This window comes from Prenolepis imparis, unplaced genomic scaffold (genome assembly GCF_030444845.1).
Source record: "Prenolepis imparis isolate NDT839.2.m4 unplaced genomic scaffold, iyPreImpa1.0 SCAF_8, whole genome shotgun sequence".
Taxonomy (NCBI): Eukaryota; Metazoa; Arthropoda; class Insecta; order Hymenoptera; family Formicidae; genus Prenolepis; species Prenolepis imparis.
Genome location: NW_028141166.1, coordinates 15,529,276 through 15,552,897, shown reverse-complemented (window position 1 = coordinate 15,552,897; position 23,622 = coordinate 15,529,276). Strand labels below are relative to the sequence as shown.

The window sequence follows — 23,622 nt, the reverse complement described above, 5'->3', positions numbered from 1 at the left end:
AACAGTATACACATTTACATACGATATGTACGTGGATATAGTATACATATGGAGCTCTTCGTGCTAAGAATAGGCAACATACAGACGGTCGGATATAGCTGGGACTTTGTGCCTATAAGCGAGCAGGTCATTGGCATTAGGGGTTGGAAGGGTGTGCATTTGTGCGCGATGCGCGCGTTCGTACGCGATTCAGTTTTCAGTGCCGATCCTGACTTCGATCGCCAGCATCGCTCAGTGTCAAAGTTCAAATTCAGAGCAATTTAGATTACATTCTGGCGCTATATGGGTCCATTAGATTAATGATAACAAAGTAATCCATAGTTTTTATAAGTTTATACTTCGCGCGAGAACGAGAATTAATCGATTTACACGCAAATTATATAGTGTGATTTGATTATTCAATTAATTTATCGATCGTAAATCGGATTAAAGCTTAATGTCATTTGAATCTTTTTAATTAACTTGGTACGAGGTAATAAAACGATAAAGAAACTACAATCCCAATTTTTTTAAACAATTTAATTTTGTCCTATAAATCTACGCGTTTCTAGCAATGTAAAAAAATTCTCGCGGATTTTATGTAAAATAAGTATGCATAATTATTCTCTCATTCCGCATGTCATATCGTGTATATACATATAATATGCGATACTGTCTGCACTGATATACTTCATACTCTGTTGCATTAATCAACATGCCTATTACAGAATACGATTAATATTCTATTTTCTAAGTTATCAATCGCAAGATACACAAGCGCGAGAGAGGCACAGCTTATAGCCGTCTATATTTAAATAACCGCCCCTTCCATTAAAAACGACGCGGCGCACTTTCGCAAAGTGACGCCCGCTGACTTCGATCGGATCGCTGATTTCAATTTAATGGCCTGTCACTCCGCTCTTTGCCCGTTAATTTTTCCGATATCGGCGATCAACGCGCGGTTCTGTTTGTTCTTTCTGTTTTCCGTACGCGTCATGTCGCGCCACGCCGAGTTGCATCGCCACCATTCATATATCCCACCGCGAAACTTTCGTCTGTTTATATCCACATAAATTCTCACACTAGCCGCGCGCGATACTCTCTCTCTCTCTCTCTCTCCTCCCCCGTCCGTCATATATCGACTCATCGATCCAGTCTTTATCAGTCTCTTCCTAACCGCGATATTTCCCACGACCAATCTCCCTTGGAACTTTCGCTGCCAGGCTCTCCCGGGGTCTTTCTTTTTATTCCGCTACCGCATCGCTTCCGCCGCGAAATTGGAGAGCGAAATGCAGGCCGCGCCGCGGCGTTACACTGCAATCAGTATGATACAATCGCGGCATTCGACTAACATCGGCATCACCGTGCATAGGATAGTCAGTATTTATAGTCGCTTACGTTCGCGATGCGGACTTGATTATTACCCGGATGAACTATTTATCTCCATTTGCGCCGAGCAAATATATCCCCATCGTTGTTTGTAAAATTAAAAGTATAATCTAATATTCTTTTTTTTTTTTGTTGCAATTATTTCATCTGATAGCAGGCAGCGTGTTTAACTATTTACAAACATCGTTTAGAGAGAAATTTTTATGATATATGTATGTAATGTGTACAATGATATTGTATATATAAAAAAAATATTCCTCGTATTTTTTCTCTCGATAATGTATTAATAAAAATCCTAGGTATATTGATACAATTTTTTATCGAATATACACAACATAACATAAAATATAAAATTTCTTATGTACAAAATCTTTTAAACCATCTAAAATATTTAATTTTTCTGTTGACTATACAATGCAATACCCAAGAAAGCATTGCCAACAATTATGTCGGCAACAACAAATCAACGCTTTCGTACAAATGCTGTAATGGATGAATACATAACAGAACTAGCGACATGCTTAATGCAGGAACCAAACGTTCCGATGTAGGTTTATGGTATCAAGCAATGCTGTGTTTACGATCGATACAAGTGCTTGTATCGGAATTAGAATGGTTTAGAGAGCATGACTAAATACTGACGAACTAATGTCGCCTTTTATTGTTTGACTTTTTCAATATTAGAAGAGTATGGTCGTGTTTTATCTATATTTTTAATTGTATATAAAAATAAAATATTTAATAAATTAATAAAATATATATATATACATATATAAAAGTATAATATTTAATCCTTCTTGCTTTTAATAATATATCAATTGAATATTTTTTTAAGATATTTAATGAAATAAAAATGTATTTTTGTATGAATTGGAAATTTAGTCAATCAATATAAATTTTTTTTTTTTTTTCGATGTATCTTGATTCATGCAATTATTATCTCATAGAACCTCAAATAGCAAATTATAAATCTTAAATACATATTTTATAACACCTTACAAAAAAATACATCACTCTTATGTCCACAAAAAGAATAGACAACAACGATAACTACGAAAGAAATTGCGGATCGGATTTTACTAAAATTTAAAAAAAGCAATCAAATCGAGTTTTGATGCGAATTTTTTGACGCAGAGAAATTATCGATGGTTGGCCAAATATTAAAAGGCCCATTAATTTATCGTAACGTATCGTTGGCGGTTAATATGTTACACATAAAGCACATGTACGTATTACATAACTTGATGGCAAAACGCCAGTAATGCAAGGAATTCATCACCAGCATGATAGGTATGTAGAATACGATATTGTGGATTAAATACAGTCGTGATTTACAATAAAGCCAGCGTACACCCTCATCGTTACAATATTTTTATGCATTCGCATTATGGGGAATATTACCAATAAACGATATAGCGTTAAAAATATGATTCTTTCAGCAAATCATTCGCATCATGTCTATCCTCAACATTTCTGCAATTTTGTTTTATTTTAAAAAATATTTAAAATGTATACAAAATTTCAAAAATTTTAAATAATGTCTACTTGCAAACGAAAGATTTTTTTTATACGATTTTAATATTCACAAAATTGGAAACCACGATTGTGTCGCTAAGATTTTCCAAAGTTTTATATACCGAATCTATGTATAAAAAAAAATTTTAATTTTAAATTTTAAGAGATGTTTCAGATTGTATGAAAAATTTTAGTCTGAAAATTTTCTCTCGAAATGTTAGAGATACTGGACTTTCGAATATTTAAAAATTCAAGAAAGCATTAAAAGAGGAAATATAGTTGGCAAATAGCAAGATCGAACGCGTATTGTCAGGTATACAAATAAATTGTAATAATTTCTCGCATAACGGTACGCGCAAATTTACAAGGCTACTCATTCGTTCGAGTCGCTAATTTCGCCAGTTAATGCCACGAGATTTTATCGAGTACGTAAAGTCTAAGTCCGGTTTAAGAAGCACGTAATAACAGTAAAACCGGCGTATCGCGTCACCGATCGCATCGCCGATGCTGAAATAACGTCGGTACACATACGTGGGCGGTGGTGACCTTAACGTAAATGCAAAGGCGGAGATATCGGTGTTGAAAGGAAGAGCCCGAGACAGGCGAGAAGGTGCGAGACGATAAAATACTGTTGTCGGTCCTCCGGTCGGTCGGCAGTGTTATCGAAACTCGAAACACGCAACGCTATACAGATTACGAGAAAACACACGTGTCTGCATGCGTGTGTGCATGCTTAGAAAGGTGTACCCTCTATTTCCTCTTCACCCCTTTCCCTCTCTGCCACCCCGCAAATTCGTATCACCCGTATCCGACGATCCCTTAAGACTTTCGCGTACTCAAAGCACAATATTTGCTGTTGGGAAATTTGCATGCGACTCTTTGCGCGAAGTTAACGCCTACTGCGCGATATAACGTACGAGGTGCTCGGGACTATCATACGAAAACTGCGTCGTTTTCGCATGATAAGTCGCAAGACATCGGAATATAAATAGAATGGCCAGCGAAAAAAACGTACAGAATAAACGGATTAGCTATTGACATATTACAAAATTATTTACGTTTCTTCAAGATGAACAGAAATTCATAAAGTACTTTTTTGCTTTATAAATTAATGGTACATACAATATATTATAATAATTTGTGATTAGTGTAAAATATACTATTATCAGTTTTTAAATCAATCATCTAGCAATTTTTAATATAAAAAATATTTTTCACTATATCTTTATATTACATATAGGTTTTGCTACACTACTATTTCTCTTTTAATTTTTTTTATGTGCTATTTTTTATACAGTTTCTTATCAACACAATTATGACAATGCATACATATATTTTTTTTGTACGAGGAAAAATAATGCACTCTCGTATACATAATGTATTTAAATTAATTAAAATTTTTGGATTGAATTAAATATTAGATACACTGGTGATATTTCGAAAGTTAATCGACGTGATGCAATAATTTTCGCGAAATAGATATATAATGATAAAGATACAGAACAGAGATATACCCATACAAAGAGAAAACTCGTAACAGATGTTGAATGCCGGTAAGCCTAGTTTAAATACCGTTACCGGTCCGTACCATTAGCTATAACTGTTTTCCCCGCTCTGACATACCTCGTATCTCCAGCATTTAATTTCATTAGCTATCCAGCAAGCAAATATACTTTAGCGTATGTAATGTTCCTAATATATACACATTTTATTGGTAATTCATGATAGTTATATGCGTACGCGCTCTAAGAAATCCTCCTAAGGCATATAAGATAATGAAAAATACGATAACTAACTTGCAAATTACATTTGAAAGAGTAAGTACTATACAAGAAAGAAATTTATCATTTAACAAAAAATCAATTAAATTTTATATAAATTTTACTGAACCAACAAATGCACAGAATATAAAGCTATAATTGATGAAACGAATCAAACAATTAAAAAATTACTAACTTAAATTAATTTCCACAGTTCTGCGAAAACAATGATATTTTATAACACATAAATCCTTTATTAATTATAATTATCGCACTTTTGTTATGTGTGTATTTTCTCTGTCGTGATTTTACGTATCAAAGTGTTCGAGAATAAGTAAAATATATGTACCGCGGAAAAGGCTTGTGACAGGTGTACGGTCTTGGCAAACTTGCTGAAATACGGTTATCAGTGTAACATTGGGCATTCGGCGCTCGTCGGCTCGATACGAACGCGTATGCATGCGTGCATGCGTGCGTGCTTCATGTATATGTCGTCGTGAGCGCGTATAACACGCTAGAAAATACGATTCGTTACACGAGTAATATCTGCATTTCGCGCAAGTTGCACATGTGCTATACTATACGAATAATAAACAATGACCGACGGCGAAGATTGCGTGTCCCACGCGTACACGACCCCACACAATCCGGCAGCTACCCTTCTCCTTCTATGCAGAAACACCGACGATTATCGATATGACATGTGGCACAATGATTTTCATGCACGACTGATTCGCGGATTTTTCTTTTTTTTCGTTGTTTTAATGGAAGCAAAAGTTTTCGTCAGTTTAACGCATAAATCATGAATTAATATACATATTTAGAAAATAATATAGCAATTTGTAAATAATTAACTTTTCATTAGTAAAATTCTTAGTTGAACATAAAATTATAATTGTTGTAAATCTATGGCCTCTTTTAATAAAAGAAAATTAAACGATCGCCGTATTAATAGTTTATATGAATGGAATAAACATATTTGTAATATGATTTAGATAATGTAAAATTATAATAATTCTTATGTATGTGTTGGCGCGTTTCTCAGGATACTCGAGGAATAGCGTGGCTTATTTGTAAATCAGGATATCGTCAGGGAAGTTCTGAATGTGCGAGAGCTCGAGAATCGAGTGTGCTGCGGCGCAAGAGATACAGCCAGTTACGCCAAACTCGACCGAGTATCTCTCTTTTGAAGTATCCGTCGGCTCAGTAATTATATACATATATAAACTGATAATTAAGTTGTGAAATAATAAAATATATATCCATCTACGTTTAAACACGATATAAATAATAAAATGTTATATTATATAAAAATATGAGTATATGTGATCTTAATAAAAAATTACTTCCAAAGTTATTCTTTATTGAGACAGCTACATCCTGTTATTTATATGATTGGATAACTTTCGTATATATAGTTTAGAAATCTTTTTTCAATAACATGTATTTAAATTAAATATCAAAGCAGAGATTTTTCGTAATATGTCTTAATATATCAAATTTAAATTGCGACTTTTGCGCTAAAAAGAAAATGTCAGTGTATTTTGCTTGTGTGTATGTTTTATCTGTTCTAATAATATTTTTGAGAAAATGTTACTAAAATAGTACTGTATTTTCAATACGTCAATACATTCACGATACATATAATATTACATTTATACCTATAGTTCTATTATTACATCCAAAGTATATGCATATATTTATAAATGACTATTTACAAATGACCTAATTCTTATATTTCATATTATTTAAACATTGATACATCATTGTTAAATGTAACGACTTTTAATTCCGATTTTAGAGATAAAAGCATGCATTATTTTATTGACGAACAAAATGCTTAAAGTAGAAATCAGTTACCTCACTAATTACAATCCGATAATCATGCATTTTGAGGTCATGTTACACAGAATGCAATCTAACTTATTAATGCAGCTATAGCTTTTTGAAAAATTTCTTGTATTTGTTTACCTTATTATATGTATATTATCATATTTAAACATTATTAAAAAATGACTAAAAAATAAACTTATTTGCTGACATAAAGCTTATGTCAAACTGTTAAGCTCCTATTTATATCATACTAGCATAAAAATTAATAATTTAATCAACAATTCAGAATAAGATAAAATAATTAGTTCCATTAAGAAATTAAGAATAAGATAATTGATTAATTTTCATAATTTACGAAGGTATTAAAGAAACGTAATATGGAAAACGAAGTGACAACATGTAAAATAATACATATGTCTCTGACTATATCTGTAATTCCAAATACTTTAATTATAATATGACTAAAAATTGTAATTAAAATCTGTAATAGTGTATTTATGATTAAACACATCTTGTAAATATGTAATTAAAAGAAAAATAGAAAATGCAATCGAAAGTTATTATCATCATGATTAATAAAACTTTATCTCGCTTGTTGACAATTATGACATTTGAATACTGATTATGATGAAAAAGTAAAAATCTCTCGGAACGAAACAGCCTTTCCACGTGAGTTCCATTTCCGGCGAAAACGTCGCTTCTCCTAATCTCTCGACGATCATCGAAACTTCGGACGTGTCTTAGCCGTCGAAACTTTACGGAGGTCGCGGTCTGTCGAACCCGAAACAAGAACTCAGCTCTTGGCAAGAGACAACGACGTCTTCCCGACGTCACAATGCGATAGGAAGCGGGGAGTTTCGAGGCGTTTCGTAGTTAGTCGGCCCCAGGAGATGAAGGCGTAAGTAGGTAAGAAAGTTATTTCCCGACCGGACACGCTCAACCCTTCCTCCGAGGTCCGCGTCGCGGCGATGCGGCTTGTACGCGGTGGCGTCGCGACGCCCGGAGAACTCCTCCCTCGTCGTCACACCTCCGTCGTAAATCGTTTAGATGTCGTAATTACGCGGTGTCGGTGCCGAGGGAGTCGAGCATCAAAAATGGAACGAGACGAAAAGCGATTTTATAGAGTGCCTCCGAGCCACACATTTTCGTGAGCTTGAATTATGTCGCCGTAATTTATTTGTATCGCCGATTTTTCTTGGCGCATTAATTTGTATATTAAATTTTTTTTCTGAATTTGCGCGACTGACAGAATCCTACGTGACACGTTTTCAAAATATATCTCGATTCCGAAAATAATAAGCGTCATATTATATATTTATAAATTTTTATTACAATTATATAAAATATTATTTTAAGAGATTGATTATTAATTTAAAATATATTATATAGATGCATTTTAAAATATCATTAATAAAACTTGAAACTCGTTATTCAATCATCATAATTATTATATATCCTGAAGGTTCCAAACTTCATAATATCTAAATTTCTTATCGATGATATTATCGTCATGAAGAATTCTCATTAATTAAATTAAGACAGTACATGGGAACAAATTTTTACAAAAAAAATTTTAACAAAAACTGCTTGTTTGTCCTACAGTGTGTGATTCTGAAACGTTCAATCGGCGATCGTTATGTATTCAAGCTGCTGCATCGCTAAATGCAGATGAATGACGTAGTAACGCATCTCCACGTAAAGATAATGCATCGCGCTTCATTGTTCCCTTAAGCATCACGTCAACGCGTCGCGTCGCAAATCGTCATCGTTACAACACAGCAAACTGCCGCATCCGAGTGTCATTTACTATTGAAGGCAGCCCAGCCGTGATACGCTAAACTTAGCATCGGGCACAACACGTCTCTACAAAGGAAATGACGGGCCTCGCTTTATACCTTGTACGCTGTCGGGGAAACTATCACGTTGACGTACGCATTGGCAACGACGATAAATCGCACGATCAAATGAAGATTTATGCCCCAAATTACGGCGCGCGTCCGCGTACAAATATACGTGTAAATACGCGCCCTCGTATATGCGAAATCGGCAATCAAATGGAATCTATCTAATCCTTACATAGGTACATCTACTCTGCATGCTTTATGTTTTAATCCTTTATGTGTTGCTCCTCGTTCAACTATAGCCAGCATATAGTAGCGAAAAAATCAACTTTCGTCTATTTACTATCCATTTAAAGAAGAGTATTTAAATGGCAAAAGGAAAATATAGAAAATATATATTATAGAAAAACAAAAGAAAAATATACAGAAAATAAACATTGAAAAAAAAATGTTGATTATAAATATTGGAGAGTGCTAATGAGAACGAAGGCGAGAGAAGAAGATATATTTTGCCAATGTAATATTCAATGCCGTTGCATTCGCGAATCAGACCCCACGTCGCGACGCGTATCGCGCTTTGTTATTTAATGTCTTCACTCGCTGCGAGGTATATATCGACTACAACGCGAGACGTCACGCGACGTTATAGCATGCACTCGACTCTCTCTTGCACGGGACAAACCGAGAAACGCACGAGAATTTACAGTAATACTACATCGCTCACGCAACCGATGGGGGTTTGCGAGTGTGTTTCACTCACGAGGAAAACCGCGATGACCGATCTACGGGGAGCGCGCGCCCAGCCGTAATAATTCAGCGATACGTTTGTGTAACGCAAAACGATTCCTAGAGGCGCGATTTAGAAGAATAACGATGTTTCGCATCGGTAGATGCAAAAGATACGCAATACTCGTGAGAGGCCTTGTATAAAACCAAGAACAAACGCGCGTATTGTGTTATGCGCGCGTGCTGGAAAATCGCAACAGTGACCAAATCACGCGCGCCACGTCCATTAACTGTGGGATGACGAGCGTGTTATTTTATGAACGATTTTTTTCTTTGATGGAGAGTATTCCTAATTTATATTTCAATAGCCGATATAATGAATAATTCTCGTAAAGCATAAATATCGATCATTTTTAGATCTATTCTAAGCAAATATATAAATATTCTATATAATTTTTATTAAAAAAGAAGAAATGGCAGAGAGATAATTTTTAATTCTATATAATATTGCATTTGATACTGTTGTATCTTATCGCAGATAAATATTTATTTTGCAACTAACAATTAGTTTATATATATAATTGCCGAGTCTATGGATACCTCCAAAGGAAAGAGATACGATCTGCCGTGTCTGGCGTAACTGTAACTCCTGTTCGAGCTCGGGACTCCCTTAACGGCGATATCCTGATTTACAATAAAGCCACGTGTCCGCGAGTATCACGAAAGACGCGTGCCAACACATATATAACAGACACATATATGCAAGAAAGAATTTTCCATTTGCCTTCATTTATCTTTCATCATTGCACGTATAAAAATTATCAACTTTATAAACTGAAGGAGAGATTTTCTTTGCGATATCGCACATGCAAGCTTAAAGATCTAAATATACGAATATCGTCGAAGGCAAGAAGAATATTTGGAGACTTCTAGCTATTCCCGATATATCCCAGATATTTACTCGCGAGGTCACCCGTCATCCCCTCGCCAAAGAATACGGAAGCACGTGCGCGTTCTTATCACCCTGCTATGAGGAGAAATAAAAAATAAGGAGACGCGGAGGAGCAAAATATTGCTGCATGGAGAAACGTGAGAGTTCAGTGACGTAGTCGGAAAATTGTGTCGGAGGAGAGAGCGATATACTATGAGATAAACAGAGAGACGGAGGCAGGTGGGCATTTACGGATGAAAGAAGGAAGGATGTGTCGGAGGCCGCGCATGTACGTTCAAACACGTGCGAAAGGGAGGTTACGACGAGCGAGAGGGGTAGATAAAAGAAGAGGCGAGAGAGACACGAAGAAAGAGAGAGGCGGCGGCGGTCGAGGAGTTTAAAGGCTAAATGGCCGGGATGCGCGCCATGCATAACAATTAGCCTGGGAAAATCATGAAAACGTTGCGGACCTCTTTTGACTCCGGAGAACTAGCCCCCGGTCTCTCTCTCTCTCTCTCTTTCTCTGTTACCCCTCGAGAAACCCCACCCCCGAGGCCCGCCGTCCGACGGAAGCACGCCGAGATAACGGAGAGTTACACTCCCTTCCTTTAACCCTTTGCCGGAGATTCTCGTCGCGCAAAACGGAACAGTGGTTCTCAATGTCCCCCAGCTAATCAATTCTCACATTTATCGAAAGAAATGATTTATAAATGTATATGAAATTTCGCATAATAGGCGAGTATCTTTAGAAATAGTTAACATTTTATCTGCATTAATATTATGTATTATTTGTAGAAATAGATATGCAATTTCTATAAAATACGAATAAGCAATTAAGCAATTATTAGCTCTCATTTATTGGATATAATCAAAGTTGTTTTTAAATAAATAGCTCATTATTATTATCCTTGAAATAATGTTTGAATAATATTCATATAGCTACCTATATATACTCATATATTAATATACACAAATAAATTCTCTGAAATTGTATATTACAATAAGTGAGGACATCAACAATATTACTATTTATATTACGACAGAGTTGTATATGATGGACGTAAGCCGGAAATAAGACACTCAAGGCAAAGGACGAATGGGAGGGTTGATATCGCGTCATCTTAAGGAGCCAGGTACCATCAAGGATGCACGCACGTACGGGCATATTAGGACTGGGATAATATATAGGATTCCTTCCAGGCATGGTGCTCCTTAAGGTGATTTACGTAATCTTACAAGACGGCGTGCCGGGTTATATCGGCCACCGAATATATTTTACGCGATTCCCCGTCGAAACCCTTCTATCGTCGATAATAACAGCTTGTGATTATGTTAGTCCTTCGATCATTTTGAATGATGATGAATATTCCATATAATATAAAATTCCATATAATAGGTACCAAGTGAAAATAATTTTATTATTATTTAAAGATATTTTTGTTTCACACATGCATTAAACAAAAAGAATTTACATCCCCAAGAAACCAACTACAATTTTTTAATAGCGTAAAAGGAGCTTAAAAAAATTATTAATATGTAAATTTCATAAATAATAATCAAAAATTATTTGCATAGAAAGTCATTTGTCTTAAAAAAATTTACTACCTCTGAAAAATTTTCAATTAATTCTTCTTCTATAGTATATTCTAACATAAATGCCCTCTATTAAAAAATAACATGTACTTCATATTGTTATTATTATACTTCTTGTATATAAGTCATCGCCATTATTAAGTCATCAGAAAACATTTCACATTCATTTCTATACATTGCGATAACTCGCATATTAACTTATGCGAGAGTATGACTGTAAACATTAATCACTAAAAACTTTTATTATTAGTTGCTTCGGATTAACAATATCAGTTTATAGCCTAGCGGAGTCATCATTGACGTCAGCGCGATTTTTTTGCACATATAAAACATATGCAAGTTATATTTGCAACAAGAGATCAGCTTTTTCGCTCAAATGGGACGCAGGCTGTCGATCACATGTTTATCTTCTCATCGTTAAAATATAATATACATCGCAATTACGCGTGATAAAACAATCTCGTGTGTTCAAGACGTATCGCACGTTTCGAGCTAGCGAAATTATTAAATCTGCGCATTAGGAGGAGTATGCGTAATTCGACACAATGCTAGCGGGAATAGAGCGTATCTACGAACACCCACTTAATCTCGTGGCCTAAACAGGAAATCCTCCTTTCAGGTAATTGCGTGACTCAGTTAAATCTGCAAACGACCAAAGCTCGTTCAATTAATCTATTACAGAGCCGCAACCTAGATATATTTTATCACGAATATTATATTTTTGTCGCAGAAATTTTTTATACTCTCCATCCGTGGAAAAGCTTGATAAAAGTGTATATATATATATATATATATATATATATATATATATATATATATATATGAATTGACACAATTATATTATTTATATTCTCTCGATTATATAAAACTCGATTATAATATGCTGCAATGTTAATTATCTTATCTTACCTTACAATTATATGTACCGCAACAGAAAACTTATCTTTACATAATTCTCATAAACATGTCACTTATCTGACAAGTTATTAAGCAACCTAACTACTATCCTATATAAATATAGAAAACAACAAAAAAACAACATCTTACATCTTAAATAATATGCTTATATTAGATCTTTCCGATCAGCGGCGATAAATGCGAATTTATGCGTCCGCATAATTTGCATATATAAATTCGCGCGTGTTATTTCACGCGCATAAATCTTCTTTGGTATAACGTACGCTACGCATAAACTTATAAACGTCGAAAGCGTATCGCGGAACAAAAAGATTTTAAAAGAGAAATGCGTTGTGCGTGGTGACACATACACGTAGGTATGTTTCTACATTGCGTGAAGCACGCGTGTAAGTAAATATGCCAACACGCGTGTGCACGATGAAACAACATAGTATATACAGACGCATGTTTATCCCGCGTAAAAACAAGCGTGTACATATATGTGTACGAACACATGATTGTATGATTTCTGAATCAGTATTTCAATCGCATAGCTTAAGGTCATTTCACACCGTCGTGCTATATAGGAACACTCGACTGAAGCGCGTGAGTAAGTGGATCCAGATAGCCAGTCAGACGCGCAATTGAACAAGCACGATCGAAAACAATGCAGACATGCGTGGATATGCACTCTACCGAGGACGATGTTGTGGAACGTCCCTTAAATCCGCAGAAGGAAACACGTTGAGCCGGTTCTGAGACGAAGAAAACCGAATTAAATGGCATTCTGCATTGTTCTAAAACGTCATCGCACCGCTGTCCTTGATACCGGAAAGTAACGCGGCATTATAAATGCGTGTAAGTAATAAATCGAAGACGATGCGAAATAAACAACAATCGTTAAAGTAAAATATACGACCGGTAACGAATAAAATATTATCATTTTCAATGCAACATATCATTTTTAATGCATCGATATATTATCTGATGCGCGCTGACACGGCTGCTCAATATTTCTTTCTCTACTTAAAACTGGGACGGAGTGATTTCACGCTTTGCAACGCACAGATTAATCTTACTTGAAAGAAAATGAATAACCAGTAATAGAAATATGAAATGCATAAATATTAATTCCGGAACATTATTTGCCCCAATGACCAAGTTCTAATCTTTTGATACATGAGAAAGATCCCGCTTCAAGAGTATATTTGAAAATATAACGGACACAATGTTGCACAACGGTATAAATGCATCTCGATTTAATTCTATCTATGCAGTTAAATTATGTGCACGTCGTTGTGACAAATAGATTACACGTTTTATCTGGAACATTGGGCATGCAACATTATGAACATCGTGCTGAATCATGTAATGGACGATTATAAAAAATCTAATTAAAGAATTTTCTGCTCATTAGTAAAGTAGGTCCATATCACAAGCTGTCGCGAAAAAGATTACATTCTTAATCATACCAATATTTAATCTTATCGCACTTTTACTAATTGAAAAGTTTTTTATCAATGAGGTTATATAATAAATTATCATAAGTTGTATTCACACCCAATGTTTCGAAAATATATATGTTATTATATGACTAAAATTTCATATAAAAGAACATTAAAGTATAAATATGAAAATATGTTTATGCAAACGCGCAACAGAATTAAAAAATTAATATTATCTTTAACTTTGCATATCATGAAAAATGTCTTTAAAATATTATAAAATAAAAACATGCGTAAATGAAATATATTCATTCTGTAAAGTTCTTAGACTGACACAAGACACTTTTCGCGATACTTTTGTAATGATGTACTAAAGAGTTTAGAATTTCAAGGGCTCTTTAAAGAAATGTACGTTTGTACTACACGATTAGGGTTCAAGGTGTCGCAACGTTGAAAAACGTTCTGTTTATAACGTGCACTAGAATTACTCCGGAGCTGGAATTTTTTTCCGGCATGGAATGCCTCTCATCGAACTCTCCGTACGACAAAAAGAAAGGGAAAGTGACGCGAGACAACGATTCGACATTTTGCCGTTAAATGTGTGTATATGCGTGCGATTTAGTATATATTAGGTATGTGCGTATGCATGTGCCCGGGTTTCGTTCCTCCCATCCGGTTAAAGCAGAACAAAATAAAAGGTGAAACAAAGCAGAGTACGTTTTCCGAGGGAGTTTCATAATACCTTCTTGAATAGAGACACCGGGATAGCCTTACACGCGCGTTTATAATGTCGTATGTGTCCGCGCGCGCGCACGCTCGCGCAAACAATGAGTTTACCTTAAAGCTTGGGGAAAAATGCGGCGGCCGGTGACACGCGGTAAGCCCGGAAAATCGACTGCGACACGCACGGGCTGCTACTTCGTGGGTTTATATTGCGGGGACTATTGTTAAGAATTCCCCGAAATGGAGAGAAAAATATTTCTTTTGATGTTGTTATCGAGAAATTCGCAAAAAATGAAAATAATCCTGTATAATAAATATCTTTAAGTATGAAAATGTAAATATTAAACTGTGCATTACAATAATTAATTAAAATTATATAACACTTCTTAAAAAGTTAGAGAAGACAAAAATAAAATAAAAAAGTTTTATTGCCATTCTTAACTGAAACTCATATTGCATTTCTTAACTGAAAAGAAGATATAATTATGAAAATATTTTAAATATATTAAATATAAACGTAATTTATGATTTCAAGTCCAAGGATGTAAATAAATAGCAAAATTTTATTTCTCAGCTAATTTCAGCTTGAGTTTATTTCACAGAAATTTAATTTAAAGCTTGTTTATTAAAAGATTTAATCTTAAATATTTAAAAACTGCTAAAAAAGATAACTTTCCCTCATTTTGCCGAAGAAAAATCGATTGTAAATTGCCAAAGAATTATTCTCAATATATTATTGAGTGACCATAAAATCATGTTACGGATTTGAATGCAAGAGATTATAATAAAATAAACAAAACAAAAAGAAAATTAATTAAAAGATTAAGAATAAATAAAAAAAACTCATACGTGGCAGCTCCAGAGCTTTACCGTTAACTTTTTAAAGCATGGGCTTTGAGAGCATGCTATGACGCCATGACTTTGTTATTTTCAGCTTATTGATTGGGCTGGTACTCCCAGAGGTAATACCAATACCAATACTCAGGTCATCGAACTTTGAATATCGAACATTGATCTATTACATCTCTCTAGATTAGTTTTTATGATGAGAATGTAGCAAATGTAAAATAAAAAGTTTTTGAAACCCTGGGGATGCTTTGAAAATTAGATCATTTGTATTCCTTGTTACAGGAAATCCGATTTTTCTGTAAAATATTGTTTGCCGCAAAAAAAAATTTGTAACATTGCTCGATCCGAAAGAAACGTATACCTAATAGATGTAGATTTAAAATGTGATATAAATTCTGCAACAATACATAATTATTTATGACTGTCGCGTCAATTTTATACATATATGATAATTACTATATTAATTGTTACATTTTATTACATTTAATTTTTTAACGACTTAGGAGATTCTCAGATAAGCTTAATTTAATATAAAGAATTTTAATATAAAGAATATAAAGAATATAAAGAAATTTAATATAAAATTTTAACAAAAATATGATTTTACAAATAATAATTTGGGAAATTGTAAAATATAATTTAAGATAATGGAATAAATATATTTTGTGTGTAGCGTATAAACAATTTATAAACAAATTAAATTTTGCAGTTTATAAATAACTTTTAGTATTTTTGTTCACTAATTTTATTATATTTATTGCCATAAACTCTCGTGATAGAATCCCGAAGAATGTTTCAAGCAATAACAGATTTTTTTATAATCACTCGATAACGTCGGTCAATAAATAATATTATTTTAATTTATGCACGCGCAAAATCCTATTTTCATTGAGAGTTTTAAATTTAAATCATCGTTTCGTAAGATGTTGAAAACGATTCGCCGTCATTTGTATCAAGAAATTGCATGGGATTTATTTTAATTCCATGCTCTTTAAATATCGTGAAAAAATTATTGCAATAATTGCAAATACGAATTAATGAGTGTCGGCGTTGAGAGCGTGAACGGACGACACAAATCCGTAGATCGAAAGTCGTTCCACTTGAAGTTTGAATAGCATGCCTGCTTTGTTTGCGAATCGAAACGATGCAGGAACGAACGATTAATCTCTATTGGAAACAAAAGAGAAAGGAAGCGATCAAATGCGTGCGAGCTATACCGACATCACCGAGACGCGATTGCCGACTATTTATACAAACCAACTCTGTAAATCTCACGCTACAAATGACTGGGCGTGGATTTTATCGAGGAGCGTGATATTATTTATAGAAAAGCGATGATAATGATACAACTACGAAGCATGCAAAATGCGTAGCGCCAGAATGTATATGACTTGTTTCGATGTATACGTAACAGATAATATTACTAATAAATAACTTTAATATTTTAATGGAAGCAAAAGCAATTGCTTGAACACAAATACTTGCGTAATGCTCTTTCAAACATTAATTTTAATAACCATGATTCTATTAAAACAATATTTAATAGCTTGTATTTTAATAATAGTGTAGAATAGAAATTGTACATATATATTTAAATAATGCATTTTTTTACAATTAAATAAATATCACATATATCAAATGTTTATGCTATAGAAATGCACACTTTCTTCAGTAATAAAAACACAATAATCGGGTGTTGACACTTTATCAACATGAAAGCAAAAATAAGGATAAAAGCTATATTAATTCACACAATGTGTGTGTGTGTGTGTGTGTGTGTGTGTGTGTATGCATGCAAGTGCATTATAGTGAAGACGTGTTTAAAAGATTAAACAAAGATTTAAAAATTGAAATAAATTTAAAGCAATAAAGAGATACTCTAACGAAAAATATAGAAAAGAATTATAAAAAAAATTCTATTATAAAATATAAATTTATAAAAAATTAGAATAATGTAATTAAATATCAAATGCATTTTTAAATTATTAAAATACAATAGAAGGTAAAAATTTATAGATTTTTTAAGCTCTTTCTGATAACGATCTAACAAAATTAAAAAAAAGAGAAATGCTAAAGATGATATATTTTGATATATCTACGAATTTACAGACAGCATTTTACTCATTGTCAGATCCATTTAATTTTCTCAATGTCGTCCCAAAATAATTCTTGTCCTCTAAAGATTCGACGATTATCAAAACTGCCATCAGCAGTCGAATGTTAAATTCCTAATCAGAACAATTTAGCATAGCTTTACACGCCGACAGCTATGTTAATTCCACAATCGCAAAAAAAAAAAAAATATCACGAATGAGAATTCACATACATATGTACATGTACCACATGCACCGATCGCGCCAAAACCCATTTTTTCGCGACTTTCGCGGGACTCTACTGTGGTAGGTGATGTCGCCAGCTTCAAACAGCTGATTCGCACGCGGCCGGACCGTCACGTCAGCTGAGAGCAAGGTCAAGTCAAGGTCAACTATGGAAAACGAACGTGTCGAGAGAGAGAGAGAGAGAGAGAGAGAGAGAGAGAGAGAAAGAGAACGCATCTCAATCCCGCGCTCGCGCGGACGATTTCCTGGACAATCGGCGTACGACGCAAAGTATCCGCGCGCCGACGCGGGGACACGCTTTAATAACAACGCATTGTTAACAACAGCCTGACAATAGTTTCTTTTGATAATACGAACCGCGTTGCGTGGTGCTGCGCCGTCGGGCCTGTGTGTATGCGGCGTCCATTATCGTGGCAGTTCAATGAAATCTTTAAACGACCGTCTCTCTTTATTCCGCCTATATCAGTTGTTTGCCCGATGCTGTTTGCGCCGTTGTCGCTACAGCGGCTTTTGTTCAGCTGATGCGTGCATTTTTTTTTCTTTTTGTTCTTTACCGAGTAACAATACCTTCCGTCGAATTTGCATGAACGTGTCCTTTGACGCGCAACGTGGACTTTGCCGTTAAATAGGACATATTGAGGTTTCATGCAGAATTAACCTCCGTTTATGCGAGTTTTCTTTCCATATAAAGAGATTATACTTATTAAAATAAGACTGCAGTGTGAGATTTAAATAAAATGCCTAACAAGCTTAATTTGTGTCAGATATAAGACAAAAAATAAAAGAATTTTTTTTAATTGTAGGCGTTTAAATGTGTGTAAATTGTGTATTTAATGATTCATACATTTCAACACGACACCTGTTAATAACTCTATTAATATATTACAAGTAGAATCATAAAATATAGAATTATAAATAATTTTCTTTTCTAAACACAATGCAAAATGTTAATTTAGAAAATTTGTTACGTTGATAAATGCATTTGAAAATAACGTAGAAAGACAAAATGTCAAAATGTTACGATAATGACATAAAAGAAAGTTTTGCGGTCATTTAACAATTGTGATGTAATGTGTGTGCCAATTGTTTATATTCGAAAGTATCTTCATATCATCTTTTATTTCTATTTATACTTTTGAATTTTTATCCGGATGTTTTTGCCTTTTTGTAATCTTGGTATTGTATATAATTATTTTTCGTTTTTTTCTCTTTTTCTCTCTAAAAATATATTACATATTTACGAACGGTATACTTTATATCATTTTATGTTTTATGATAATCTGAGACAATTATTTCATACATTATAAATATTTATCGTGATCCTCTAAGACAATTTACCATTTGTCAAATGTCACAAAAAAATGGCATTATCGTATTATATACTGTCAGACATTACTATAATAATTTTCTCATATATAATGAATGTAGATAAATAATTTTTCTCCTGCAATATTCGAAAGAAAGTCCAAATCTTGTATCAGAATTACAATTATTTTTTTTTATATAAATATATAAATTGTTCTTGGAAGAGAAAGATAACTTCAAATTTTAAGATTTGCGAGTACATTTACATCACTATCACAACGATTAATGTTTCGTCAACGAATTGCGCGTCGAATGTCGAAATATTTAAATGATAAGTTTGTTCATTTATTTGACATTTATCATATATTTTAATTTCTTAAAGTAGATTAAAATTAAATATGTAAAAAACTTTACTAATTAAAAAAATATTCAAAAACGTCTTTAAGGAATTCAAGACTAATTATTCCACAATTAATTCCACGAAGACTATAAATAAATTTTAAAATTCCACACAAAGTTACAAATCTAATGCTGTGGTAAAACAATTTGCTTTAATGTACCGATTATACGCGAAGGTCGGAACACAAATCTCTCCCGGTGAACGGTGTATAATTCCCCAACAGGAAACAGATTCCTACATTTCATTGTAAGCTGATGCTTGATACTTATCGAAGTAGGAAAGTAATGAAGTTTAACGGGAACTGTCGAGAGATGAACGCGTACAAATCGCTCTGTGTGTATGATTGAAGCAATTTTATTTTGCATGCGAATGGGCCCAATCATTCCGCAATCCAGCTAATTCAAGAAATAATTGCGAGAAACGACGGCAATTCCTCAACTCCGTGACAGAGTTTTGAATGTACGGCGCAGTCTCGCGGTTTTCCCCGTTATTCGCTTCACCTCACTAGTCGACGCACAGCTTGGCTATAAATAACCATCTGTTTACTCGTTGCTGCTCGCAAACACTTTTTAATGTATCTTATTCCCCACGAAGGTCTAAAAGTACAGATTGAACGTACGACAGAGCACGATAGTGGAAGATTACAAAAAGCAGTAAAAAATTTACTCTCGAATTAATTTAGCATCAAAAATATTATTTTTGTATAATAATTGGAAACTAATCCCAATAAAGGAATTTAGATCAATCAACCACAATTATATTTTTAGTCCTTACAATATATATAGAGTTTATCATGTTTAATTTAATTATCGTAATCATGATAAAAAATATGGGTTTATATTATAATAAAAAATTAAATTTCTCCCCCTGCACACACACACACACACACACACACACACACACACACACACACACACACACACACACACACACACACACACAAACGCATACATGCATGCACAGATACACGTACATACATAGATTTACGGTAATACCTAAGGCTTTCGATTATTTCTCCTACCTATACACTTTCAAAACTATAAAGAAATATTCAAAAATTCGTTATTATTCTAAGATAATGTGTTATCCTAAGACTATATAAACTGTGTCGTAAAATTACATGACATACGGCTACAAACAAAATAAGATTAACTTCTTATCTTTAGCTATAAAACGATCGTAACTTAGAACAACTAATGAAAATCCACTTTAAATAATCTTAGTTCTGTTAACGTAAGAGAGAAATCGTATGTATAAGCATTTTGTTCGTTTGTTTATTTGAAAATTATTTTGTTATCAACAGTATCGTTCTAATACTTATCGCTTGAATGCTCTTACTGCGCGACACAATAAATTTATATAACAAGTAAGAATCTAACCCGAAACATAAATCGCTCAACTAAATACTATTTTATTAATTGACGATATAGAAATATTTAAATTAAATACAACATATTAAATCTAACAAAACGTGTATTTGAGATAAATACTTATATATATATGTTCAATTAACAAAATAATAATTTAGTTGAACAATTTAGTCAAGCTAACAATTTTTTTCTCTTTGTATTAATTACAAACATAATGACAATGAAAATTGCGAAGATATGGATACAATTTTTTTTTCTCCCTCTTAATATTTATAACGTTAATGTGCTAATCCGTTTGAATTATTGCCAGCGAACAATAATCTATCTCTCACAAAGATTGATCACGATTGAAAAGTAACAGTTTTAATTTGACATTTAAATGCTTGACCCTGTGTATGGACGTTGGTACAATAAATAATTACGAACAATTTGCGGGTTCCGCGTTTCCAGACAAGACTGCAGCACGAATTTTGCCGATTAATCGTCTAGCACGAATCGTTAAACTGTTCAAATTCGATCAACGAGATCAAATCGACGACCGATCCAATTAAACGTTTTCTCTCATTACGCTTGAATCGAACTCTGGCCGGAGATCGATCCGACTGACACGGCGAGTCGATCGATAGTTAAAACGTTATTTTTTTTTATTACCTCGCAATAGTTTATTAAACATCAATTTAACACGAAGAGGGGCAGATGTGCGCAATCTCTCGAATCTTTAGTGCGAGAAACATCTCGTACACGTAAAAAAAAATTTCCGCTATACATCATCCGCTTTATAAATCCACTATATAATGATATCTGTCTGTACAGTAATACAATTCTTTCAATTTTTCCTTTAGTTTTTTGCATTAAATATTTATTCTTATTTATTATATTGTAATCAAATTACAATATAGATTTGATAGAAACTGTTATATGTAATTAATATATATATTAATTTTATGTATCTCTATTTATCTTTTAATTGTTAATTTAATTATAATTACAAAATTTGAAAGTGTTTACTACAAAAAAATCATTGCACATCAGATTAAATCAGGTTTGTCAAAAAATGATTAATTATTAATAAATTATAATAAATAAATTATTAATACGAAATATTAAAAATTAATCATTAATATAGTTTATTTTAAATTAATATTGTTATTGTTAATATGGCTATGTGGCGTTGGTTATATATTTATCTAATTATACAATAATCTATTCTCATTTTAATAACTGACTCATTAAGCCTAATATGTTTTATACAATAATTTTTATACAACAATTTTTTTTATTTATAGATTTTATAATCACTTTCAAATTTTTTTCTATTAATTTGTATATTCGTATATATTGAAAAGACATAGACATAAATTAAGAAATAAAACTATTAAAAAAGATTTGATTACGTTAATTTCAAGCCCTCCCCCCATCAATTAAATGTTTCTCTTAATACGCTGGAATCAAACGGTCGACAATGTCCATCGTACTCCAATTGATTTAGCTACCCCATATTGTACACGTGTACGTGTATACGCGGCCGTTCCACGTGTTACCGTAAATATTCCATAAACGGCGCACGAATATGGGATAGATTTATCGATGCCCACACTCAATATTATCGTTAGAAAAAATTATTATAATAAAAAGTTAATACTCCATATAATTATTAGTTTAAATATGTCAATATAATATCGACTAGCTTTTTGTTTCTCAGCATTTTTTTGCAATTCATCACATAAAAACGTATCAAATATATAAATAAATATATAAATGTGAGTTTATTCAGAGCTTATAGAATATTTTAGGTGTTTAAAATTCTAAAAGCAACTAATTTCACTTTCTCTCTTTCATTCCCTCCCCAATAATTGAAAGATTCAGCGCCAAGACAATCTAATATACTTTACTAAAAATGTCTTAAAGCTTAAAAAAAATGTAAAAATCCAAATTAATTCACTCAATTTTTAAAAGAAAAAAAAAAAAAGAAAAATTAAATCGTCTCTAAATCTTAAATTAAGAAACAATTAAACAAGTATTTTTATTAATATCAAATGCTTTTATAACGTTCCTGCCTTGTTGAACACTTTCTTTCTCCGTACATCAGCTTCGGTGCAACGCAACGCGCCGTTCGCGCCATTCCGGATGATTCGAATTGGCAGACGGACAGGCAATGGTCGGGGGCTGCCTAGGCCGATAATTAATTGGTCGCTCTTAAATTTGGAATACCCGGAAAAGTGTTTGCAGGATCGACGATTTATGAGCGCGAGGTAGTCGCGATAATAAGCGGATAATGGACGCGCCGGGCAGTTTTCTTAAAAGATCGCGCGAACGTGCAATTAGAGAACGTACGTATATACCGTCTCAATAAATCTTAATAAAAGCCTCGGGTAATGATTGCTTACTCACACAACGTGCCGCAAAAAAAGCTATTGATTCAGTGAGTGGCCGCTAATACACGGATAATTTTTCTGTTAAGATATTCGCTAGGTTAACAACGTTGCAGTTTTCTCAGCGCGCTATCGAAATTATGTTCTCGAAGAAATATCATTTTGCTTCTGATTCTCTCATGTCAGGGTAAGTATCGAATCCCATATAACAAAGATGCCATGCTAAAATATGCATTGCATGCATCGCAAATTTCTGAGCAATTACATTCCGCCGCGATGTATGTACTTGGAGCAAAGAGCAAGGTTTGCGTAATCGTGGCCTTTATGTGTTTTATTGACATTTAAACCGGAAACA

At 33.4% G+C, this 23,622-nt stretch overlaps 1 protein-coding gene across 24 annotated transcripts in view; it reads right to left on the bottom strand.

Annotated features, from left to right (window-relative positions):
* Window positions 1–23,622, bottom strand: part of Foxp (forkhead box transcription factor P) — a 330,454-nt gene that overhangs the window by 203,838 nt on the left and 102,994 nt on the right. The gene's annotated exons all lie outside the window — the stretch shown is intronic.